The sequence below is a fragment of the Myotis davidii genome, unplaced genomic scaffold (assembly GCF_000327345.1).
Source record: "Myotis davidii unplaced genomic scaffold, ASM32734v1 scaffold2030, whole genome shotgun sequence".
NCBI classification, from domain to species: domain Eukaryota; kingdom Metazoa; phylum Chordata; class Mammalia; order Chiroptera; family Vespertilionidae; genus Myotis; species Myotis davidii.
This window is the reverse complement of record NW_006281839.1, coordinates 47,927-56,754: the sequence shown is the minus strand read 5'-3', so window position 1 is coordinate 56,754 and position 8,828 is coordinate 47,927.

The window sequence follows — 8,828 nt, the reverse complement described above, 5'->3', positions numbered from 1 at the left end:
CCCCCAGCCCCGCCTCTTTGCCCCTGAGTTTTTCTGCTTTGCTGGAGGTGGGAGCAGCAGCAGGTCTCTGGCCCAGATCCAGGCTACGGATTCCAGGTCAGTAAGCAAATCCATTTTCTGGCCGGCCACCGCTTTCCCCACTAGTCCTGAGAGTTTGACTTGCCTTCAGGTTGGGTTGGAGGGCTCGTGAGTGGAGGAAGAGTGAGGGGCCCCTCTGCCGTTTTGAGTTGACTCTAGTTTGGGAAGGGAGCACAGAAGAGGGACCTTTGGAGCTAGGAGTAGACTCTAAAGATCGTGATGATTAAACCCTGATTGTGGAAGCTGAAGAATGTGGCGAGGCAGCTCTGGAAGGGCTGGTGGGGAATGACAGCAAAGCGAGACGGGCGTGGACTCAGAGGTCAGCAGCCCCTCCCCCATCCCCTGCCTGGGTTCCGGGAAGCGAGCACTGTTTGTCCTCCACCCTGGAGGCCCAGACCTCGCCCTGAGGGAGTTGGCAGCTCAGCCGGCCGAGCTTAGCCAGACCTGCGGGCAGGAGGGGGAGGAGGCCTGCCTGTCTCTGAAAGGGGTGGGGCCACATGCTTAGCTGTGTTGGGGTGCTGGGGGGAGGGGAGTGAAGAACACCGAAAGAGTGAGCTCCCTCTGTTCTTCAGGGTCTATTTACAAGTCCTTGGTCTGCTCTGGGGAGCCCTGACCCACCTGGAGCTTCCCTGGCTTCTCCTCCCCGCCACTTCCCCCCTGTGAATGATTAGGGCACTTGGTCAGGGCACTGTGATGGGCACAGGCAGGTATCCACCCGCTGCTCTGTGACTGGGCCGCTTATTATTACTTCTGGCCATGAAAGAGGTGACAGGGCAGTGAAAGAGATGAGCCCCTTCCCTTAGGGAGCTCATGATTTAGATAATTGTATCTTTCTTTTTCATCCTCACTGCAGATGAGCAGATGAACATTTAACCAGTCATTCAACCCAGACGGCAATGTGTGTTTCAGAGCATGGGCGATGGGCGCTGCAGCCTGTTTCATCTCTGGCTCAGACACTTAGATGCTGGCTGGGTGCCCCCCTCCTGTAACTGAGTTTCATTTCTTACATCTATAAAATGGACAGTGTAGTATTCATATCCTAGAGTTTTGGTGAGGATTAAGTGAGGCAGAAGTTTAAGTACGCCAAATGGATTTACTATTACTGTTGCTCAAATTATTGAGTTTTTATTGACAAATGCAATGCCTACCTTTAAAAGAAATGCACAAGTTTTGAAGTGATGTAGGGAATAAAATATGGTAAAGTGCACTATGATAAAGGAAAATATGTCTACTGACATCTAAACAAGTTAAAAATACAACAGAGTTATGAATTATAAGTCGAATTTCACAGATGCAGGAAAAATCAAACATAAAAATTTTATAGTTTATCCTAAAAAAAACTCACTTATTGGATGATCTCAGAAAGATGGAAAACTGTGCAGGACAATATTTTGAGAATTTTCAAAGTTAATAAAAAGTTTTTGAAATGCACGGGATAGCAATTCTTTTGAAGTGAAGTTTAAAAAAAATATGTATTTGAAGCTGATTATGTTTCAATTCAAATGCTTGTGGAGTGCCACTTGCTAGATAATCAATTCCAGATAACAGAACAGAGTGGAATATAATTCTACACAAAGATAAAAAGACTGCTATTCCCTAAGTACAAGAAGCCCAACTTACTTAACTTACTTTATAATCGCATATGCCTCCTGTTTAGGTTTTTACTTCACTTTCACCAGAGCTTCTAGTTGCGGGGGAGGACAGGGCCAACCCTGGCGATCTGATTTCTAATTTTCTGAGTCCCACCACCATCCCCATCTTGGTCTAACCTTTAATAGCTCCTGTCCAGTCACTGACTTTATATTATTATGGAAGCTATTTTGATGTCAAATTGTGACCTGCTCTAGCTTAATGGATGGTTCAGATGTAAATATCAGTCCATTCTCTAGCCTTCCTCTCTCCCCATCCTCGGCCCCACCTTTGCCCCTTCCTTGCTATTTTGCACCCTAAATTGCATCTACTTGGGAAGAGGCTTCCTTGCCTGAGGCACTGCTTCTAATGTCTTAATGTGCATACGAATGACCTGAAGATCATAAAGTATAGAGACTGTACTGGTCGGGGTGAAAGCCTAGAATTTCTGCATAAAGAGATACATAGGACTCCTGCTAGTTAGCCAACCACTAGACCTTTCTCAGGCTTTTGTTTTATATTTAACTGTTCCCATCTAGTCCTGAATTTGGCCTCTTTCATTTGCTAATTTGATCCTTAGGCATCTACAACCTCAAGCTGCGGGTTCTGCTCTTCTCACACAACCAGACTGGAATCTCAGCCCATCCACACAGCCCTTGAGAGCTGGCCTTAGGCTGAGACTCAGTTGGCCTTCCACAGCTCCAGTGGACTGCACTCATCTGCAGCTGGTGGTCAAGGGCCTGCTGGTATGTGGGACAGGGTTACTCAAATCCTTGCTAACTATATATTAGCCAATTGATCCCCTCCTTCACAACTTCTTTTCTCCGCTCTCAACTTTATTATCCCCTTTAACAACTCTTACATCTTTTTTCCTCAAAAATCCTCTCTCTTGACTATCCAAAGTAGTGCATTAGATGGTAAAGAAACAGAACTATAAGGGGGCCACATATATAATTTTAAATTTTCTAGTGGCCTCATTGAATAGTAAGAACAGGTAAAATTGATTTTAATACATTTAACTGAATGTACCAAAATATTATTAAGATATGGAATCAATATAAAAAACTTAATGAGATATTTTAGATTGTATTCTCTTACTAAGTCTTTGAATTCAGTATGTATTCTATATTTACATTTCATTTCCAATTAGCCATCGTTCAAGTGCTCCATAGCCACATGTAGCTACCATATTTGACAACACAGTTAATTTATGCCTAGAAGTGCAGAAAGCCACACTTTCAATTTTTCTCATTGCATTTCTTCGTTTGTTTTTGTCAGCTCTAATGAGTTATAATTTACATCTAGTAAGTTATCATTTTTAAGATTACAATTCCATGAGTTTTGACATATATATAGTTGTGTAACCACCAACATAATCATGATTTATAAAGGGTATTTCCATCATCTCCAAAATTTACTTGTGTCTCTTCACAGTTCATTCCCTTTTCACATCCCTGGGCCCTAGAATCCACTAATCTGCTTTCAAATAGGATAGTTTTGTCTTTTCTAGGATTTTATATAAGTGGAATTATACAGTAACTTATCTTTGCTGGTCTAGTTTTGTTCACTTTGGAAAATGTTTTTGACATTGTTTTTGTTGTATCAGTAGTTCCATATTATTGTTTTGTAATATGCCATTGTATGGATATACCATAATTTGTTTATTTACCCCTCAATGGTTTTATGGATTATTTCCAGTTTTTTGGTGATTATTGCATTGCATTGATGAAGCAGATACTCTCCCCTAAAAGACTACTTTACCAAGCACGCTTTTGCCTGAAATAAATGTATGTGTATATGTTTATATTGGGGAGATGTAGTGGATCTTCACTTAAAATAGTGATTTGGTGGTTAGCGACGACCATGATTTGATTCTTAGTCAGGGCACATGCCTGGGTTGCCGGCTTGATCCTCAGTAGGGGGTGTGCAGGAGACAGCTGATCAATGATTCTAATCATTGATGTTTCTATCTTTCTCTCTCTCTTCCTCTCTAAAGTCAATAAAAATATATATTTTTAAAAGGTAAGTATAGTAGCAACAACATTTTTAAGACATTACTTTTTTAAGAGCAATTTTATGTTCCCAGCAAAATTGAGGGAAAAGTACAGAGATTTCCTATGTACCCTCTGCCCCAACACATGTATATCACCATCTCATACCAGAGTCATATATTTGTTACAACTGCTGCACCTACACTGACACATCATCATCATCCAAAGTCCTAATGTAAATGTAATGTATTGTGTTTTTAATTTCAATTTCCACTTGTTCATTGCCAGTATAACTGTAGGTTTTTTGTAGGTGTGCTTTATCAAGCTAAAGAAGTTCTCTAGTTCTTTTCTTTTAAATCTTTATTGTTGAGAGTATTATAGATGTCCCCCTTTTTTCCCCCATTGCCCCCCTTCACCCTGCCCCAGGCCTTCACCACCCTACTGTCTGCGTCCATAGGTAAGATCTTTGGTTAATCTCTTCCCACTCTTCCCGCTACCTCTTGAGATTCATCAGTCTGTTCTATGCTTCGCATGCCTCTTATTCTATTTTATTTACCAGCTTATTTTGTTCATTAGATTTCTTGTTCGTTTATTTTTATTTTTAGATTCAATTGTTGATAGACATGATTTGTTGCCTCCTCCTCCTCCTTCTTCTTCTTCTTCCTCTTCTTAAAGAATACCCTTCAACCTTTCATGTAATACTTATGTGGTGGTGATGAACTACTCCTTTTTATCTGAGATTTGACCTCCTGCATGCCCCCTACTGGGGATTGAGGGTGCAACCCTGGCATGTGCACTTGACAAGGATCGAACCTGTGACGCTTCAGTCTGCTGGCTGACTCCCTATCCACTGAGCCAAACCGGCTAGGGCAGATTTTTCTTTCATTTTTTTTTTTTTAACATTAAGTAATTTATTTGAACCAGCCTTGCCCACCTTGGATAAATCCCTCTTGGTCATAGTGTATAATTCTCTTTATACATTGTTAGATTTGATTGGCTCATATTTTATTGAGGATTTTTGTAGCTATTGTAATGAGAAATGTTGGTCTGAAGTTTTCTTGCAATGTGTTTGTTTCCATTTGCATTTCTCTGATGACATGATGCTTATTTGCTGAGACCTATTCATATGCTTATTTGCCATCTGTATATCTTTGGTGATGGGTCTGTTAACATCATTTGCTCCTTTTTTAATTGGGTTGTTTGTTATTGTGGAGTTTAAAGAGTTACATCTATATTTATACTAGATACCAGGTACATGAAATTCGTGCATGGAGAGAGGGTTCCCTCAGCCCAGCCTGCACCCTCTCCAATTGGGGACCCCTTAGGAGATGTCCGACTGCTGGTGTAGGCCCGATCCCACAGAAATCAGGCCTACACCAGCAGTCAGACATCCCTCTCACAATCTGGGACCGCTGGCTCCTAACTGCTCATCTGCTTGCCTGCCTGATCACCCCTAACTGCCTCTGCCTGCTAGCCTGATTACCCCCAACTTCCCTCTCCTGCCGGCCTGATCTCGCCCCCCAACTGCCTTCCCCTGCCCTCCTGATCTCCCTCCCAAAGGCCCTCCCCTTCAGGCCTGATCTCACCCCCAACTGCCCTCCTCTGCTGGCCAATTTGGTTCTGATTGGTCAGTTTCTATGCCAGTCAACATCAAAAGCTCTGCCTCCTAGGCAGCCATTGGCTCCCCACAGCACCCGCATTTGGTCTGATTGGTCAGTTTCTATGCCAGTCAACATCAAAAGCTCTGCCTCCTAGGCAGCCATTGGCTCCCCACAGCACCCGCATTTGGTCTGCTTGGTCAGTTTCTATGCCAATCAATGTCAAAAGCTCTGGCTCTTAGGCAGCCATTATTTCTTCACAGTACCCACATTTGGTTCTGATTGGTTGGTTCCTATGGCAATCAGCATCTCCGGGTCTAATCAGAGAGTCGGGGCTGAACAGCAGCCCCCACAAAGGCTGGGAGAGAAAGATAGGCCTGGCTTCTGATGAAGCCCGGAAAGAAAGACGGAGAGAAAGAGAGAGGCAAGTACTGATCAACAGCTGCCACTGAGGCTTTGGATCAGACCCTGCCTCTCTCTCTAGGTCTCAGCCCCCTGGGCAGTCAGCACTGGGTCACCACGGCAACCCAGCGCTGACTGAAGGACTTCCAGGTTGGTCAGTCTTTGGTCATGATCAGTTGTTACAACCCTGGGCTTTTATATATTAGGATTTAGGCTATTGGTATTAGGGTTGTGTTGGCCTCATAGAATGAATAAGTTGGGAAATACTTTTTCTGCTTCTATCATCTGAAAGACATTGTAGATAACTCGTATTATTTCTTTTTTAAATCTTTCACAAAATGTACAGTTAACCCATCTGGGCCTATTGCTTTCTGGTTTTGAAGGTTACTAATTACTGATTCATTTTCTTTAACAGAAATAGGCTTATTAAGATTGTCTATTTCTTCTGTGTGAGTTTTGGTAAATTGTGTCTTTCAGGGAATGAGTCCTTTGTCATATTTCTAGTTTCCATAGAATTTATACTGATGAGTGATGTCCCTTCCTTCATTGCTAATACTAGTAATTTGTGTCCTCTCTTTTTTCTCAGTTAGCTTGCCTGGAAGCTTATGTATTTTATTGATCTTTTCAAAGTCAATTATTTTTTTAACATTAACAATTTCATAAAATAATAATTTGTTTCTTTTGTGATGCCCCAAGGCCAACATCAAATTTACCTATAAATTCAGTGGTAAGTTATAATTTTAATCCTATTACAAAGTTAATTGCTCATGTCTTTGTTAAGCTGTGGGATGTGCCCTCATATTCTTCATAAAGGTATAGACCCTCATAGTCTCGTGTTCTAAATGAGATTATGTAAGTATGTAAGGAAAATAATAAACTAATGCCCAGTTTCCATAGGCATGATTACTTTGGTTAAACCTGAGTATCTTAGATGATAGATACTCTGTAATACCAATTAGTTACTTACTTTCATTAGTTTGTTAACAATTTTATTAAGTACCCTTTATGGAGAAGAGAAATAGAGAGGAGTAGCTAGGTTCTGCATTCAAATTCTGGATCTACCCTTTGAATTAGCTGTGTAGCCTCTCCGAGCCTCAGTTTATACAACTGTGAAATGGGGTTGAAATGACACTCAAGGTTGTTATAAAGAATTATTGAATTATTACATGTATAATAGGTTATTTCCCAGTACATAGCAGATTTTCAGTAAATACTATTATATTAGTACTAGAAACCCGGTGCATGAAATTTGTGCATGGGGGGGGGTGGGGTTCCCTCAGCCCAGCCTTCACCCTCTCCAATATGGGACCCCTTGGGAGATGTCCAACTTGATGCCCAACTGCCAGATCAGGCCTGTGGAATCGGGCCTAAACCGGCAGTTGGACATCCCTCTTGCAATCTGGGACCGCTGGCTCCTAACCGCTCACCTGCCTGCCTGATCACCCCTAACCTCTCTGCCTGCCTGCCTGATCGTACCCAACTGCTCTCCCCTGCTGGCCTGGTCACCCCCAACTACCCTCCCCTGCAAGCCTGATCTATCCCCAACTGCCCTCCCCTGCTGGCCTGATTGTCCTTAAACCCCTGCCATCCTGATCTCACCCCCAGCTTCCCACCCTGCTGGCCTAATCACCCCTAACTACCTCTGCCTTGGCTCTCACCACCATAACTTTGTCCAGAAGGAAGCCAGGCATCCAGAAGATGGCTGATCAACCAGTCTAATTAGCATATTACCTTTTTATTAGTATAGACTAAAGGCCCGGTGCACAAAAATTTGTGCACTTGGTGGGGAGAGGGGGTCCCTCAGCCCGGTCTGTGCCCTCTCGCAGTCTGGGACCCCTCGGGAGATAACGACCTGCTGGCTTAGGCCTGCTCCCGGGTGGCAGAGGGCAGGCCCAATCCCTAGGTGCAGCCCCTGGTCAGGCTCAGAGCAGGGCTGATTGGGGAGTTGGGGTGCTGCCCCTGCCATGCACAGAGCAGGGCAGATCGGGAAGTTGCGATGCCACCCTCAGTCACGCTAAGGGTAGGGCTGATTGGGGGATTGGGGCACCTCCCCCTGTCACACTCAAGGCAGGACCAATGGTGAGGCTGTGGGGCCACCCCCTGTCATGCACAAAGCAGGGCCAATTAGGGGGTTGGGGAGCGCCCCCCATCACTCACAGAGCAGGGCCCATCAGGGGGGTTGGGGTACCATCCCCTGTCACACGCAGGGCAGGGCGGATCAGGGGGTTGGGGCACCCCCACTGTCACACTCAAGGCAGGGCGAATGGGGAGGTTATGGCTCTACCCTGTTACACACAGCAGGGCCCATGGGGGGGAGGGGGTTGGGGCGTCGCACACTGTCACACACAGAGCTGCAGGGCAATCAGGGGTTGGGGAGCTCCCCTGTATCAGGCACAGAGCAGAGCTGATCAGGAGGTTGGGGCGCCTTCCCCTGTCACGAACAGAGCGGGGCCAATAGGGAGGTTGTGGTCCCACCCCCTGTCACACACAGAGCCACAGGGCGATCAGGGGATTTGGGCACTGCCCCCTGTCACGCTGATCCTGGTGCCGGGAGGCCTTGCGGCTCCACAGATCCCAGTGCTGTGAGGCATATTACCCTTTTACTATATAGGTTAGAGGCCTGGTGCACGTGTGGGGGCCAGCTGGTTTGCCCTGAAGGATGTCCTGGATCAGGGAGGGGGTCCCCACTGGGATGCCTGGCCAGCCTGGGTGAGGGACAGAGGGCTGTTTGCAGCTGGTCACACACCCTTTAGGTTGTGGGTCCCCACTGGCTTGCCTGGCCAGCCTGGGTGAGGGGCAGAGGGCTGTTTTTAGGCTGGCAAGTAACTGAAACTCCCAACCTCTCCTTTTTTTCTTTTTTCTTTTTAATTCTGGGATTTATTTACCTTCTATGGCTGTCACTGGAAATGAGAGCCAGCTTTAGCTCTGAGGCTTGGCTCTAGCTCTGAGACCTTGGCTGCTGAAAGCAGGTCTCTAGGTTTGTTTCACTTCTATAATTGAAACACTGTTTCAACTCCAGCTCCGAGGCCGGCTGGCTGAAAGCAGGTTTCTGGGGTTTGTTTAGCTTCTATAATTGCAACATTGTTTCTTAAACTGCAGCTCAGAGCCCAGCAGTGGCAGGGGGGGGAAC